A 17374-nucleotide genomic window follows, 5' to 3' on the forward strand; every position below is an offset into this window, starting at 1 on the left:
CAAATTTATTTACAAGGAATACTGTGTTCGAATCATTTTTTATTATAAGAAGTATTGCATCATCCAACGTTCATTTTTATTTATTCGTGTTTCAACATATATTCATTTTTGTATCATCAAATGTTCATTTCAAGAGTTATGTGTAAGTTTTATAATAATAAGATGTATGCAAATACATACGTCTTAGAATTCTATTTATGTAAATCAAACCTTGTTAAAAAATAATTTCCAATGTAAAATTAATTTAATTTAATTTAATTTCTATAGTTATACTACATTTTCTCAATATATATATACACATACACTACAACAAATTAAAATTGGCCAAAGAAACCTTAAGTAAGAGACCATTTAAATAAATATGTGGTCTCTTGGATGCAAGAGACCAAATATTTCAAATAAATGGTCTCTTATGTATAATCTTAGATAGATGAAAAGGGACCAAAGACCATCTATTTTAAATAAGTGGTCTCTCTTTCTTTTTAATAAAAAAAATTATAAATAGAGACCATTTATTTAGGAGAAGTGATCTCTTCTTTTTTTAATTTAATAAATAAATAAAAGAGAGAGATTATCTATTTACAAAAAGTAGTCTCTCCTTTTTTTTAATTAAATAAATAAATAAATAAGAGAGACCATTTATTTACAAAAAGTGGTATCTCCTTTTTTTTATTAAATAAAAAAAAATCATTACTTCGTATTTAAAAGTAGGCTGACATTTTTGTTATATACAAAGTATTTTAAAGAGACAAAACCCAAAACCCTAATTTCATTTCCTCTAAACCCATACCCCCACCGCCTCTCTCTCCTCTCTACTCTCTCTCTCTCTCTCTCTCTCTCTATCTTAACAGCTGAAATCACTCATCCTAACATCCGAAATCACTCATCCTATCTCACATTCTCCTGCTAAACACTTTATACCTCTTAATCCCTCCAAAGCTGTTATCAAACACCACGGTAAAGATATTCTCAAGAAATATCAGAGAAAGAATCGTTATCTTTTCTCCTTTTCTAGGCTTTTAGCTCCAATTTTTGGTGGTAAAATTGGTGAGCTCACTGGTTTGGGCTCTAAAAATCCTGTCCTTTACCTTGATTTTCCTCGGGTATTCTTGTTCTTCAGTTGAATTGGTTTTTTGATTATTTTTTGGTTCATAATTTGGTGTTCTATGGGCTGAATTAGGGATTTTGTGGTCATTTGTTGATTGTTTGCAGTTCTTAATTGTTGGTTTTCTTTGTTGTTGTTAATATGGTGTTCTATGGGGTAAAACTGGGATTTCTAGTCATTTGATGATTGTTGGCAGTTCTTATTTTGTGGAGTTTTTGTTTTTGATTTTTTTTTCTTTGTTTAGTGATCAATTATGGAGTGAACTCAATAAGTAAGTGAGGTGGATGCGAATTCTATTGGTTTGTGCTGACGACATCAATCTCTAAGCCCCTTCTATTTCACATTTCCTCTAGTTCCTAAGTTCAAATTTACTCTTTCTTTGTAAATTAACCCAATTTCAAGCTTATTAATTGTTTTAGTTTGCCGTTTGCCAATTTTTTCAGGGTTTCGGGACAAGAAAGTTAAGTTTATGGTGTCTCAACAAAGAAGTGGGTCTAACCCATCTTCCAAGCTTGGGTACTGCATTTTCATAATTCTTCAATTATGAGTGTATATTATTTTCTTTGATATTGGTTATTATTTTCTTCAATTATGGCTGATTTGGGTGTAAATTGCTGTTGTTTTGTTGTTGTTGTGGCTGGGTGGCCAATTGTATTGTTTGCGGTGTTAATTCTCTGACAACAGGGTCATCACGCGGCCGACAGACTTTGCCTCTTTCCTTTTTGGTGATGATGACTTCGGGGAAGACGGATGTGCTAGCCGCCTATCCCTCTTCAACAGAATGGATCATCTTTCTCAGACGGTCCTTGGTGCCCCGGATAGTTAAGCCACCTCTGGCGAATTTGCCTGCTATTGTATAGACCGGTTCTTCATCGGTTTCGGAACTTGGAAGTCACTTTGGACTTCACATAGGAGTTCAACGCTCCTTCGTTGGCCTGACGGTCTGTTTGAGGTTGTAATAGTCGTTTGTGTCATGGCCGACATCCTCATGGTAATGACAGTGTTTGTTTTTGTTCTGATTTTTAGCGGATGCTTTTATAGGAGTCGGCTTCTCTTGAGTCAGCCGATCCTTTATCTCCATGAGGATGAAATAGCTTTCCTTGTGGAACTCGTTTCTTGGAATGTACGAATTTCCAATCTTTCTTTTTCTTCTAGGTCGGCTAATCGAAGTTATCAACCGCCCAGATCTGTTTTTTTCTTTTTGCTCTCTTCTTTGAGTCCAACTGCTTATTAGAGGAGCAGAGCTCGGTCGCCTGTATATAAGCTTCCGCCTCCATTAGTGCTCCTTCGAGGGTTGACAGGGTAGAGTCGTATCCCCTAATAAAAAAATAATTATCTAAATCACTAAGGTAGATAGGGAAGTAGGGTCAAACTCCACAGGAAAACAGGTCTTTTTAATTCTAATTAATTAATATAATCTAAATTATCTAATTAACCAATATTTTGAATGTGAATTCTATACTACGAAAAATGAGTTTAGGGAGAAAAAAATCAATAATAAGGAAACCTAGGGTCACAGATTCACTAATAATTAATATTCCGGGATAGAAAGAAGTAATTAATAATTAACAATGCACGAATAACATGATTAACAGGCTCTCGCAATTTATTAACCAACATAGATCTAACAGGCTCTCGTAATTTATTAGACCTAAGTTCCTATTAAAAATAGTCTTTAATATTAAATCAACATCTGCTCGATTCATCAATTCAATATTGCTAAACATTCACAATCAAATTACATCTGCTCGATTCATAATCTAATTGCAAAGAATTCAAGCAATTTAATAGGAAATTATCATGCAATATCAACAATTAATAATAACAAACTATCCCTTCATATTAATTATGGATCCCCATAAACCCTAGAATTAAACTACTCACTAATCATCATAATTAAACCAAACAAATAAATAAATAAGAACATGATCAAAAAAGCAATTAAAATAGCTGAAATTAAAAAGGTAAGAAATTGTACCAAACTAAATCTGGAATTAATGAAGGAATTAAAAACAAGAGTTAGAGAGAATTTAAGAGAGAGAAAGATACTAAGTAGTGAGAGAAAGTCTAAGAGAAAGAAAGTAAGTAAATAATCCGTACAAAACGTATATATACTTCCCCTAAAACAAGAATTAACTAAACTAAATCAGTCACTAGGAAAAACACGTGCCCGATCGGGCGAAGGGGCGCCCGATCGGGCCCGCCTTTTTTTCTATGACCAGTCTAAAGTGCCGCGCCCGATCGAGCCTACGCTCACCCGATCGGGCGCGCTTTTTCTTGATAACCTTCATGCGCGCAGCCGCCTGATCGGGCGTATGCTTGCCCGATTGGGCCCGGTATTCATCTTCAACGCTTGGACTTCGATTGGGCTAGATTTCTCGGCCCAATCCATATTTCCTCTCGGGTCTCGAATACATGGTCCAATTGCCTCGTGATCCAAATAACCGAGCTCTTAATCACCGGCTCGATGGCTCTAGCCGGCCTTGGGCTCCAAAAGTGGTCGTGTTGCTCCAATGCTCGTAGTCGCTTCATAAAAATCCCGGGAAAATGTTCCAAAGGTGCAATTCCCTGCAAAACTTAACCAAAACTACGAAAATACTAGAAAACACATATTAGTAATAAAAGTGGCCCTAAAGGACCAAAAACACTACTAATTATGACCAAGGGACGGGGGTAAAACACTATATAAAATAGACATATCAAACCCCCCCAAGCCAAATCTTTGCTTGTCCCTAGGCAAATAGCTCATTAATGAACATATAAAACATACTTCACCCCAATAAACAAATCAAAAGCCAACGATTCAAGGTAAAATTAAACAAACATGATTCAACATCAATTAATCTTATTTATCTAATCACCCTTCCTCCCCAACAATTGTCAAGTAGAGCAAACTAAAAGAACATATAGAATTCAAGATTAGTGCTCACACACTCGACTCTCATTTATGTGGTGAGTAAAGAATGTACTCGATCGCTCTCCACCCAACCCCTTTAATGTGAACAATGCCCTCCCAACTCACACTCTTGTGTGTATAAAAACATTGAACGCTCATCCTACTAGTCGACTCGAAATATGTCAAGTCATAACTTGCATTGAAAAACAACACTTTCACATTTACATAACTTCTATGCACAAGGTAGGAAGGTCTTTTAAGCTTGTAATATAGGGCTAGGGTAAAGGTAGGATAAGTTTGGGATTATGTGAGAGAAAAGCTATGCATTAAGGGAGCCAAATCCTAATAAATCCATGATAAAAAAATAATGATCATACACATCTCCAACATAACCAACTCCAAACAACAAAACACCAAATATACTCCAAACAATATAACAATCCCAACACTCACAATTTCACTCATAAAAATATGATAATGTAGAACAAGAGTGAATAACAAACTTTGAGCTCATAACTTGAAATATTTACAGTGAAACTTAACTTTTTTTTTCTTTCTTTTAATTAACCTTCACTTAGAACATTTGAACATCAAGCATTTTTTTTCCTCTTTTTTCTTAGAAGTTCACTTTTTTTTTCACATTTCTCACTTTTACTTTTTTCAAATATATACAACTTTTAAACTCATAAAAACAAAAATATGATCAAGAACAAATTACTTCTCAAAACCCACCCAAATTGTGCAAATAATGTGCACACTACAAACTCCCTCACCTCACTTACTAATAGCTCCCCCAAGCTAAGCTTAGGACTAGTAACCAATAGGGCAATTAAGGCTTGTAATGTGGCTATAAACAATAAAAGGGCACAAGCAACAACATGGGTGACAAGAAGGAAACAAATGTATCTAAATACTCTGAAGGCTACCTAAACAATGAATGCCTTCGTCCTCATGTGCATAATAAAAATTCATGAAACACTATTCATAGTTGCAAATCAATACTCAAATTCATTGATATACCAGGAATTATGGAATTATCACACATTTCCTAACCAAATCAACTAGTCAAACACTATATTCACAAGTAGTTGGACAAAATTGACGCATGTTTAGGAATCCAAACAATTAGACTTCAAATCATGACCAACAAATCCACAATATTCATCATCAAATACCAAGAATCAAAAGAATTTTCTCAAGTATGGGGCACAGGGTAGTATGATTTACAATTCATTGAAACGTATTTTTGAATTTTTTTATTTTTATCAATTTTTTTTTTTGTATTTTTCAAATATAAGAAAGCAATAAAAAACTACACTAGAAAAGCAAATAAAAACTATACTAGAAAGCAAATAAAGAGAGAAAAGGAAGAGAATTTCCAAGTGAAAGAACACCCCTCCAAGCCAAATCAAGCAATGCCCTCATTAACTTGGGAGAGTAGCCTACTCTTCATCCTCATCCTCATCCATCCTAGAGTACCCCCCACCTTGGCTAGAGCCGACACCTCCATGGCTAGAGCCACCACCACCATACCCCGAACCACCCATATAATAGTTAAGGTTTACATTCCCACCCATACCCCTATATCCGTGGACCGAAGAGTAGTCCACATAAGTACCATAAGCACCGGGGTGAGAATACCCTCCTTGGGGGTATTGGAACCAATTGGGAGTAAGGGAATCGGGAGGAATAGCCCCCCGACGGGCATAATCATCATACATGGGGTAAAGGCCCCTCCCTATGTTCCTCTCAATAAGACCAACCCTCCCATCTAGGGTGCTTAACCTAGAGTCTAGGTTTTGCATCATACCCTCATCCCTTCCTTGCCCCGTCTCAATACGGTTTAGTTGGCTCCTAAAAGCCGAAATGTCATATGGGGCATTTGGGTCGACATTGTAATCGACCGAGGAAGTTGGCATGCCGTAGGTGAAAGGTGGGGGTGGTTGGTAGTGGGGTGAGTGGTGAATGGGGGATTGGTGAGTGGGGGATTGGTGAGGTTGTGGTGAGGGGTGAGGAGGTTGAACCTCACCTTGACCATCTAACTCGAAAGTGTAAGAGGGCTTCCCCCTCTCAAATTTGGTCAAGGCGGGGTTGGGTAAGGTAAAGTCTTGGTCCCTCCTACCCGATTGTCGGTGGACAATCCACCAAGTATCACTCCCCACCGGTTGTACCCAATTCAAGCTCCCTAAATAGGGTAGGTCCATTAGGTTCGATCCCACGACTTTCCTATGGCCATCGGGGTTCCAACCTAAGTGTTTCCTAGCTATATGGGTCACTAACCCCCAAAGTAAATAGGCGCTCTAGACCTACTAGCCTCGGCCGCGTTGGCCGCCCTTTGGAAATGATTGGCTATCCTATGCGGTAAGTTTAATTTTTCAGCATTAGGAATTATATAGGAAGCCAATAATTCCAATTCATCCCTCCGAACATTTGCCGGTTCATGCCTCCCAAAAATGGTGAGGCCGACAAATCTTTGCCAAAGTTTGGGGACGGGATGTTGAATCCACGTCCCTTTGGCATGTTGGAGGTTCACCAAATCCTCCCATGTTAACCTCTTATAGACCACGGCGGTGTGGTGTTGAGAGGGTTCAATAGGATTGTCCGATTTCAAGTCAAACAACTTACCAAATTCTTTTAAAGTTAGTCTCACATTGTTGTTTAACAATCGAAAATGAACATGAGTGATAAGTGCATTCATTTTGATAACATTAAAACTTGATATAAATTCCAATGTTAAATAATGATAAGTATCATGGCACATTTGAAACAAACCACCCATGCCTATGCCCTTAAACAATTTTTCTACGTATTTATCAAGACCTAGCCTAGCTAAAGTAGAATGATGAATGAAACGGGTAGAAATTATCTGACGATCGATGAGGTTGATCATCCGAACCCGTTGCTCCTCCGAGGTGATTACAACCTCCTCCAATCCCGTAATTTGAAGGTCCGGGTTGATTGTTGGTTGTGGTGCACTAGAGCTCTCACCCCTTTGATTTCTTGAACGCTTGGAGGCCATTATCTTTGAAAATAATAGAAAATTTGAGGTTTTTCTCTCTTAGGGTTTGGGAAAAGTTGAGAGAAAATTGGGGAAAATTAGTATAGAGTGTAGAGGAAGGTGAGGGGAGATGGCATATGTAAAAATTTTTGATTTTGGATGGAAGAATTGGAGAAGATCTTGATTGAAGTGTAAGTTTAAGGTTTGAAAATGGAGGTTTTAGAGAGAGAAAGTGAATGAAGAAGATGAAATAAGGAGGAAATGAGGAAAGAAAGAAGAGAAAAGAAAATAAAAGGGGGGTCGGCCTGATGCCGCGCCCGATCGGGCGAGCCCTCTCCCGATCGGGCGAAAGTGCGAACATCCAGCACTCAAGTTGCGCGCCCGACTAGGCGAGCTCTGCCCGATCGGGCGCGAACGCGAACGAATTTTCGCCCTTTTTCTCGCTCGATCGGGCGAGTTTTGCCCGACATTTCTTTTTATTTTACTCGATTTTCCAAAAAAATTGCCCGATCGGGCAAGCCTCGCCGATCGGGCGAAAATAGCCCCTGAATCCAACTTAGCTTGCGCGCCCGATCGGGCTGTTTCGCCCGATCGGGCGAAATTAGTTCCGATTTTTAGCTCACTTACGCGCCCGATCGGGCAACGTCGCCCGATCGGGCAAAATTGCTGCTGAATTCTGGGTAGCTTGCGCGCCCGATCAGGCGAGCCTCGCCTGATCGGGCCCGAGAGAGCCTTATTCTCCGATTTCGTTTCTTCTTCAAATTTTTTCTAAGTCTTTATACCTGTCAAATTCATACCTGTACAACAACACTTAAAACTGGTGAAACTTCACTCTCCTCGCCTCTCTTAAAAAAGAAAAATAAAAATAAAATAAGAAAAATTAAGGAAAAGGAAAACTAGCGTAGAAAGCATGAAATACGGGTTGCCTCCCGCAAAGCGCTGGTTTATCTAGGTCCCGCGCGACCTTCTCACCACCTTGAAACTCATGTTGGAAGTAGAGTTAGGAGAGTCTCCTCCACATCTCTAATGGTAGCACCTTCATGATACACTTTCAACATTTGACCATTCACCTTGAATTCTTCACCTTTGTCATTCACCAACTCTACCGAACCGAATTTGTTCACCTTTGTGACAGTGAAAGGATCGGACCATCTAGACTTCAAATTTCTTGGGAAAATCTTCAATCTAGAATTAAAGAGAAGAACCTTATCGCCCGGTGCAAACTCTCTTGGTAAGATCCTCTTATCATGCCACTTCTTGGTCTTCTCCTTGTAGATCCGCGCACTATTATATGCCGACAATCTAAACTCATCCAACTCATTGAGTTGGAGGAGTCTCTTCTTACCCGCGGCCTTAGAATCCATATTAACCTCTTTGATCGCCCAAAAAGCTTTGTACTCCAATTCTACGGGAAGATGACATGCCTTACCATAAAACAATCTATAAGGTGAAGTACCGATCGGTGTCTTAAATGCTGTTCGGTATGCCCAAAGTGTGTCATCAAGCTTCATGCTCCAATCTTTCCTTGACTTGGCTATTACCTTTTCTAGGATCGCCTTGATTTCCCTATTAGAGACTTCAACTTGACCACTAGTTTGAGGGTGGTAGAGAGACCTCAACTTGACCACTAGTTTGAGGGTGGTAACTAAGCCCTGTTCTGTGATATACGCCATACTTCTTGAGGAGGTTATCCAATTGTCTTTCATGGAAGAGGGTACCCCTATCACTAATAATAGCGCGTGGAACACCAAACCTGGGAAATATGATCTTCTTGAAAAGCTTAATGACTACCTTGGAGTCATTTGTTGGTGAAGCTATGGCTTCTACCCACTTTGACACATAATCGACGGCTACAAGTATGTAACAATTCCCATTGGAAGATGGGAACGACCCCATATAATCGATACCCCAAACATCGAATATTTCAACTTCGAGAATCCCAGTTTGGGGCATCTCATGCCTCCGCGAAATGTTGCCAGTCCTCTGGCAAGAGTCACAAGCCTACACAAAAGTGTTAGCATCTTTAAACATAGTAGGCCAAAAGAAGCCTGTCTCATTAATCTTAGCCACCGTTTTAGTGGGGCCATGATGTCCACCATATGGTGAAGTATGACAACTGGTAAGGACGCCGTGAACCTCCCATTCGGGAACACACCTGCGAAATAATCCATCTGCACACTCACGAAACAAAAAAGGGTCATCCCAAAAATAATGTTTAACATCATAAAGGAATTTCTTTTTGTGTAGGTAGGACAAGTCAGGTGGTAGAGTATCACCCACTAAATAATTAGCAAAATCGGCGTACCAAGGGTGATGCTCTACAACTGCATACAGGTTGTCTTCAGGGAAAGAATCATCTATAGGTAAAGAATCCTTACCCTCATCATACCTGATACGTGACAAGTGGTCTGCCACTACGTTCTCTGCTCCCTTTTTATCTTTTATTTCAATGTTGAAATCTTGGAACAAGAGAACCCAACGGAGTATCCTTGGCTTTGATTCCGCTTTGGCTATCAAGTATTTCAATGCTGCATGATCAGTAAAAACAATAGTTTTAGAACCAACTAGATATGATCTAAATTTTTCTAAAGCATAAATAACAGCAAGAAACTTCTTTTCTGTGGTGGCATAGTTGACTTGAGCTTCATCTAAGGTTTTTCTAGCATAATAAATAGCATGCAAAACCTTATCCTTCCTCTGTCCAAGCACGACTCCTAGTGCAAAGTCACTTGCGTCACACATGATCTCGAAAGGGAGGTTCCAATCGGGAGCACATATGATGGGTGCCGATATCAAAGCCTGCTTAATCCTGTGAAAAGCCTCAAGACACTCGTCAGTAAAAATAAATGGGGCATCCTTGAGCAACAGTTTTGTCAGTGGTTTAGCAGTTTTAGAAAAATCTTTGATAAAGCGGCGATAAAACCCCGCATGACCCAAGAAGCTTCTAACTCCCTTAACATTGACTGGGGGAGGTAATTGCTCAATCACTGATATTTTAGCTTTGTCTACTTGTATGCCCTTATCAGATATAATATGACCAAGGACTACTCCCTCTGTCACCATAAAGTGACATTTCTCCCAATTAAGTACTAAGTTGCACTCCTCACATCTTTTCAAAATTTTAGCGAGATTAATTAAGCATGAATCAAATGAAGAACCATATACGCTAAAATCATCCATAAAGACCTCGATAATAGACTCTATGAAATCAGAAAAAATGCTCATCATGCAACGTTGAAAGGTAGCAGGCGCATTACATAAACCAAAGGGCATTCTACGATATGCAAAAGTGCCATAAGGGCATGTAAAGGTGGTCTTTTCCTGATCTTCAGGGTGAATCGGAATTTGGAAAAATCCCGAATACCCGTCCAAATAGCGAAAGAATTTGTGATTAGCTAACCTCTCAAGCATTTGGTCAATAAAAGGGAGAGGGAAGTGATCCTTTTTAGTGGCGGTAATTAGTCTACGATAGTCTATGCACATACGCCACCCTGTTACAGTTCTAGTGGGAATTAATTTATTTTTATCATTAGTTATCACAGTCATCCCACCCTTCTTCGGTACTACCTGCACAGGACTTACCCACTTGGAGTCAGAAATAGGATAGATGATACCTGCATCGAGCAATTTCATCACCTCTTTCTTGACTACTTCCTGCATGTTTGGATTTAATCTTCGTTGGGGTTGAGGGCTTGTAATTTTCCTCTAGATGAATCCTGTGCATGCAAAAATCAGGGCTAATACCCTTGAGATCATCAATACTGTACCCTATAGCCTTCTTATGGGTTTTGAGGACCCCTAGAAGTTGGGAAGATTGTAGGTCAGTGAGTGCAGTACTGATGATCACGGGGTGTAGTTCCTGCTCATCTAGAAAAACATATTTTAAATGAGAAGGGAGAGGTTTTAGCTCAGGTTTCTTGGCCACTACAGGTTTTGATTCCTGAAATAAATTTACTACCTTCATTGTCTCCTTGGGGCTTAACTCTTCTAAGGAAAGAGTTTCTTCAATACTTTGTACCTCATTACCCCAAATGCTTGCATTGTCGCTAGATAAATTCCCGCAGAGAACTTCCTCCAAGGGATCTTTCGCAAGGACCTGTGGCAATCTATCAACACAAATATCGTCCATTATATTAATTGTATCAATATAACAACAATTTTCCTCTAACATAGGCCCTTTCAAAACCTTCCCTAAATTAAAGGTAACGTTATCGTCACCTAAAGAAAGGGTTAGTTTACCATTTTTCACATCAATAATAGCTCCTGCAGTGTGGAGGAAAGACATACCTAATATAATGGGTATTTGTGTGTCCTCTTCCATATCTAAAACAACAAAATCAATAGGAATAAAAAATTTACCAACTCTGACAGGTACGTCCTCTAAAATACCTAAGGGATATTTTACCGAACGATCTGCCATTTGCAAAGTTATTTTAGTAATTTTTAATTCCCCCGTATTTAATTTAGCACATATAAATGATGGCATGACACTGACACTAGCACCCAGATCACATAAAGCTTTATCAATAAAAACATTCCCAATGTGACAAGGGATAGAAAAACTGCCGGGATCCTTTAATTTAGGAGGTGATTTATTTTGCAAATAAGCGCTACACTCCTCTGTGAAAGCTACAGTTTCTACTTCATTAAAGGCCCTTTTCCTAGTCAGAATGTCTTCCATGAATTTAGCATAAGCAGGTACTTGAGTGATTAAATCAGTGAAAGGAACTGTTACCTGCAGGTTTTTCACAACCTCTAAAAACTTACCGAATTGTTTATCAAGCTTACTCTTCAGTTGTCTATTAGGGAATGGAAGCTTGATAACTGAGCTCTGCACAACTCCCCCCTTATCCTGCAATTTACCCTGCACAGAAACATTAGTAGGGTTAGTATCTTTTTGTAGCCCTGCAGGGCTAGCAGGATTGCCGTTTGGTATAGAGGAATCTAGATCAGGAACTGGTCCATCTTCCTTTGGCATGGGAGGTCCATCATAATGTGAACCACTCCTTAGAGTGATTTCATTAGCATGATCTATAGGATGGATAGGTTGTGATGGTAGAGCTCCCTGCTGAAGGGATTGTAGGGTAGATGAAAGTTGTGCAATTTGATTGTCCATGATTTTATTATGGGCTAGAATAGAATCAATTTGCGCATCCCTACTCTCCATGTGCTTTTGCATATTAGCTAGTATCGCTCTAATTTCTGTCATGGCAGGGTCGGAAGATGATGAGGGTGATGCTTGGCTTTTCTGGCCGGCATTAGGATGATAATATTTTTGCTGTGGTGGGGGTTGATGTTGTGGTTGTTGTGGAGGTGGAGGGTTTTGTACATTGGTACTCCGGTACGAAAGATAAGGATGGTTTTTATAACCGACATTGTAGGAATTGGAATAGGGGTTATTTTGCCTATAGGTTTGGAAGGCATTAACTTGTTCCATAGAGCTCCTACAATCTTGCTCCCAATGACCTACAATTCCACAATTTTCACAAAAAGCTTCATGGTTAGCAACATTAGAAACATTAGCTACAGAGTTAGGAGCAGTAGTAAGATTATCTAATTTTTGGCAAATAGATGTTAATTGAGCTTGCAAAAAGGATACGGAATCGACATTATGTTTTCCCTTATTTGCAAACCCCCTCGGATTCCCATATTGGGAATTGTGTATTGCCATGTCTTCGATAACCTGTCCTGCATCATCCACATTTAAATTCATAAACCTCCCACTAGCTGCCGAATCTAGTACTGATCTAGAAGAATTTCCAAGTCCATTATAGAATGCTTGGATCAATTGCCATTGTGCTAGATTGTGGTGGGGGCACTCTCTCTGTAGATCCTTGAACCTCTCCCAAGCCTCATATAATGTTTCGTCGGCCTCTTAAGCGAAGTTCTGAATATCACTTCTTAGCACCGCTGTTCTCTCTGCAGGATAATATTTATTATAGAAATTCAAAGCAAGGGTTTCCCAGTCAGTAATACCAAGTGCAATTCTATTCAAACCATTAAACCATAATTTTGCTTTGCCACATAAAGAAAAGGGAAAAAGAATCTCCCTGATTTGGTCCTGCGTAACCCCGGCTTGTCTAATGGTGTTACAATATTGGCAGAAATCTGCGATGTGAAGATTAGGATCTTCACCTTAGCTCCGCTGAACTGCTTCCTCTCTATCATAGTGATAAATTGGGGCTTGATCTCAAATTGAACTCCATCTACAGCCGGAGTAGGAGTAAGGTGCGGGAAATCTGTGAGCTTCGGTTGCGAAAAATCACTGAGTTTCTTCTTGGCCGTCATCTCTGATTCTTAATCTGAAGGAATATCTGTATCACTAGAATCAGTGGGAGGGTCTCTTCGATCGTTGTCATCCTCTGAACCCGCCAAAATTTGTCTATAGAGTCTCCTTTGCCTATGAAAAGAACGCTCGATCTCAGGATCAAAAGGGATATCACCTGATCTAGAACACCTGGGCATAAACAAAGAACTAGAGACAAATATGAGATTTGCCTCAAAGAACTAATGTTCTCTGAGGCAAAAAGGGGGATAATCTAGACTACAAAAAAATATAATCAGAAAATAAAAATAGAATCGTTTCCCCGGCAACGGCGCCAAATTTTGACAGGGTAGAGTCGTATCCCCTAATAAAAAATAATTACCTAAATCACTAAAAAAGGTAGATAGGGAAGTAGGGTCAAACTCCACAGGGAAACATGTCTTTTTAATTCTAATTAATTAATATAATCTAAATTATCTAAGTAACCAATATTTTGAATGTGAATTCTATACTACGAAGAATGAGTTTAGGGAGAAAAGAATCAATAATAAGGAAACCTAGGGTCACAGGTTCACCAATAATTAATATTCCGGGATAGAAAGAAGTAATTAATAATTAACAATGCACGAATAACATGACTAACAGGCTCTCGTAATTTATTAACCAACATAGATCTAACAGGCTCTCTAGACCTAAGTTCCTATTAAAAATATCCTTTAATATTAAATCAACATCTACTCGATTCATCAATTCAATATTGCTAAACATTCACAATCAAATTACATCTGCTCGATTCATAATCTAATTGCAAAGAATTGAAACAATTCAATAGGAAATTATCATGAAATATCAACAATCAATAATAACAAACTATCCCTTCATATTAATTATGGATCCCCATAAACCCTAGAATTAAACTACTCACTAATCATCATAATTAAACAAAACAAATAAATAAATAAATAAGAACATGATCAAGAAAGCAATTAAAATAGCTGAAATTAAAAAGGGAAGAAATTGTACCAAACTAAATCTGGAATTAATGAAGGAATTAAGAACAAGAGTTAGAGAGAATTTAAGAGAGAGAAAGATACTAAGTAGAGAGAGAAAGTCTAACAGAAAGAAGGTAAGTAAATAATCCGTACAAAACGTATATATACTTCCCCTAAAACAAGAATTAACTAAACTAAATCAGACACTAGGAAAAACACGTGCCCGATAGGGCGAAGGGGCGCCCGATCGGGCCCGCCTTTTTTTCTATGCACAGTCTAAAGTGCCGCGCCCGATCGAGCCTACGCTCACCCGATCGGGCGCGCCTTTTCTTGATAGCCTTCATGCGCGCAGCCGCCTGATCGGGCGTATGCTTGCCCGATCGGGCCCGGTCTTCATCTTCAAGGCTTGGACTTCGATTGGGCTAGATTTCTCGGCCCAATCCATATTTCCTCTCGGGTCTCGAATACATGGTCCAATTGTCTCGTGATCCAAATAACCGCGCTCTTAATCACCGGCTCGATGGCTCTAGCCGGCCTTGGGCTCCAAAAGTGGTCGTGTTCCTCCAATGCTCGTAGTCGCTTCATAAAAATCCCGGGAAAATGCTCCAAAGGTGCAATTCTCTGCAAAACTTAACCAAAACTACAAAAAACACTAGAAAACACATATTAGTAATAAAAGTGGCCCTAAAGGGCCAAAAACACTACTAATTAAGTCCAAGGGACGGGGGTAAAACACTATATAAAATAGACATATCAAGGGTGAAGATTTTTTTGCAGACAAGTTCGAACTTGAAAATCGACCCGTCCACTGGTGGAAAAAAGGCCATCCATAATGGGCAAAAAGGGCCCATCCGTAACAGGAAGCGTCCATTACGTATGCGGCCGTTACGGATGGCTATTATTATTCGTAACGGACATTTCAGGTGCCCGTTACGAATAACGGGGTTATTTGTAACGGATAAATGTACTGCGCGTTACAAATAACCACGCATACACATGTTTTTCCCGTTACAAAAAACAGATTAATAGTAACGGGCATAATATCTGCCTGTTACAAATAGTGTTTGTCCTAATTTAAAAAAAAACCAGCATATGCTGGATGGTGGATAGCTTAGTTTAGTTAATGATTTTATCGATCACAAAAAATAAATAATATTAAATAATAATTTATACAAGTATACACTTCAAATACAATTAGCAAAAGCCATACATTCAAATGATTTTATCAATTAAAGAAATTAAAAACAAGTCATGCACTTGCTAATTGCTATTGAAGCCGTGTAGTCCGCATGAACTATTGAAGCCGCCAGAGAAGATCTCAATAGCATTTCTTGCCGTACTCTCGGCTTACTCGTCACCATACCTAAACTTGCAGCCATGATAACTAGATTTTTTCTAGCCTTATCCCAAATTCACTCCCCTACACATCAAACCCAAACCCCAAGTTAGAGATACATAAAAGATCTTGATAAATCATGCTCTATAGTTGCATAAACGACTCTTTTTCTCTTAAGAAACGAGACTATGAACAAGAATATAAACCCAGAATTATAGGCAAGGTGATCGAAGGAAAGGATATTAACAAGGCGCGCACCCCGCCTTCATTGTAAACACACTTAAATACATCTTTTACTCCACTATACGATGGACAAGAGTTGCTGCAGTTCAAAATGCTCCTGAAAGTTGACCGTTTGTCCACTACCTTAGACCAGATAAATGATGACAAAAGCCATGATTATTTTCACCCTTTTTTAGGGGAACCATGATTAATTGGAGTGAATTTTTGGGCATTTGTGTAATTATGCAAAAGAATCAAATAAGCTGTTTTGAAAACGTTGGGGTTAGGAGCGTTTCCAAATTAAGCTTATTCATGCCAATCAGCTAATGAGATCCGCTGTTTACCAAACACCTCAATTATATGATTTATTTGATCAAATCCTCCAAATGTGCTGAATAAGCTCTTTTTGGCTCAATAAGCTAATAACCAAACGCAGCCAATTACCAACCAACTACAAAGCAAATTCCGGTAATGAAACAATAAGAATGTCATGACCCTTAATAATGTAGGATAGGCACCTGATAAGCAAGCTTTGTCCTCGCCAAGTCCAAGGAGTACGTTCATACAATTGCAGTACCACCGGCTGCTGAGCCGGCTATAAGATCTACAACAGGTCATGTCCCCAGGGAAGTACAATTATCATACAGCCAAAACCGGTATCTCTAATACGCCATGTAATGCAAAGCCGCATAAGGAACAATCCGGAAGACACTTGCACCATTCCCTCTAATAAGCAATAGAGTAATTTAATACAAATTAACAACTTGCACCTACCAAACATAAAAATGAAAACAGAAGAAAAATTAAATAACAAACCAATAAATCAAAGCCTTACTTGTACAACCCTTGTATCCCTTCATGATTTAGCACCTTCTTCAGTGACCTGTAGACCCCAAGAGAATGAAATCCATCCGTTCGTGTCTACAAATGTGTTAAAATCCTCATATAAGCACTACATTTAGTAATTAGTTCCTCTAATCATTGCCCTCCGATTTCACATTCATATTCATTCAATTTATCAATTTCTTTCAACCCCAAACAACTAAAGTCCTCTACAAGTGCCTAATTTCCACAAAACAACCCCAAAATACTCTTTTACCAGTGCCATTGCTCGTGTAATATGTAATCTTACGACACTCCAAGCATCCGGCAATGGTGGATTGGTGTGGCACCTTGATAACCGACACCAAGAAAACCAGTTGTGTGTACACAAGTCAAGCAATAAACTATCCGGATGGCAAGCACCATCGAGATGCTCCATTATTATATTGATATTACATACGGCCAATCTCCATTTGTGGGAAGCTGCGAGCTCCATGTGAGCAACAATTCAAGTAAAATATCATGCTTGAGCATTTTAATTAAAGAAGTTAGACGGCATCAAGTGTTCTGCTCACAATAGCAAGACGACAAATATGATGAGTATATCTCAAGATTAGAGAAACTAGCTTCTAACTCCACATATACAAGCGGCAAATATGCCGACTCAAAATTAGCCCGAGAGCATAATGAGAATGGTGGCAGCCGGTCAGAGCTATCAATGGTGGCAGCTGTTCAGAG

At 38.9% G+C, this 17374-nt stretch overlaps 2 long non-coding RNA genes across 2 annotated transcripts; one reads left to right on the forward strand and one right to left on the reverse strand.

Moving 5' to 3' along the window:
• Window positions 1-663: 663 nt before the first annotated feature.
• On the forward strand, window positions 664-2289 carry LOC110713157. Its single transcript, XR_002509788.1, has 2 exons — window positions 664-1621; window positions 1790-2289. It is a non-coding gene; the product is annotated as an uncharacterized LOC110713157 (long non-coding RNA).
• A 13638-nt stretch (window positions 2290-15927) lies between these two features.
• Window positions 15928-16883, reverse strand: LOC110713242. Its single transcript, XR_002509830.1, has 3 exons — window positions 16650-16883; window positions 16333-16540; window positions 15928-15958 (listed from the first exon to the last, which is right to left on the reverse strand). It is a non-coding gene; the product is annotated as an uncharacterized LOC110713242 (long non-coding RNA).
• Between the last annotated feature and the right edge of the window lie 491 nt (window positions 16884-17374).

Source organism: Chenopodium quinoa, unplaced genomic scaffold (genome assembly GCF_001683475.1).
Source record: "Chenopodium quinoa cultivar QQ74 unplaced genomic scaffold, ASM168347v1, whole genome shotgun sequence".
Lineage (NCBI taxonomy): Eukaryota > Viridiplantae > Streptophyta > Magnoliopsida > Caryophyllales > Amaranthaceae > Chenopodium > Chenopodium quinoa.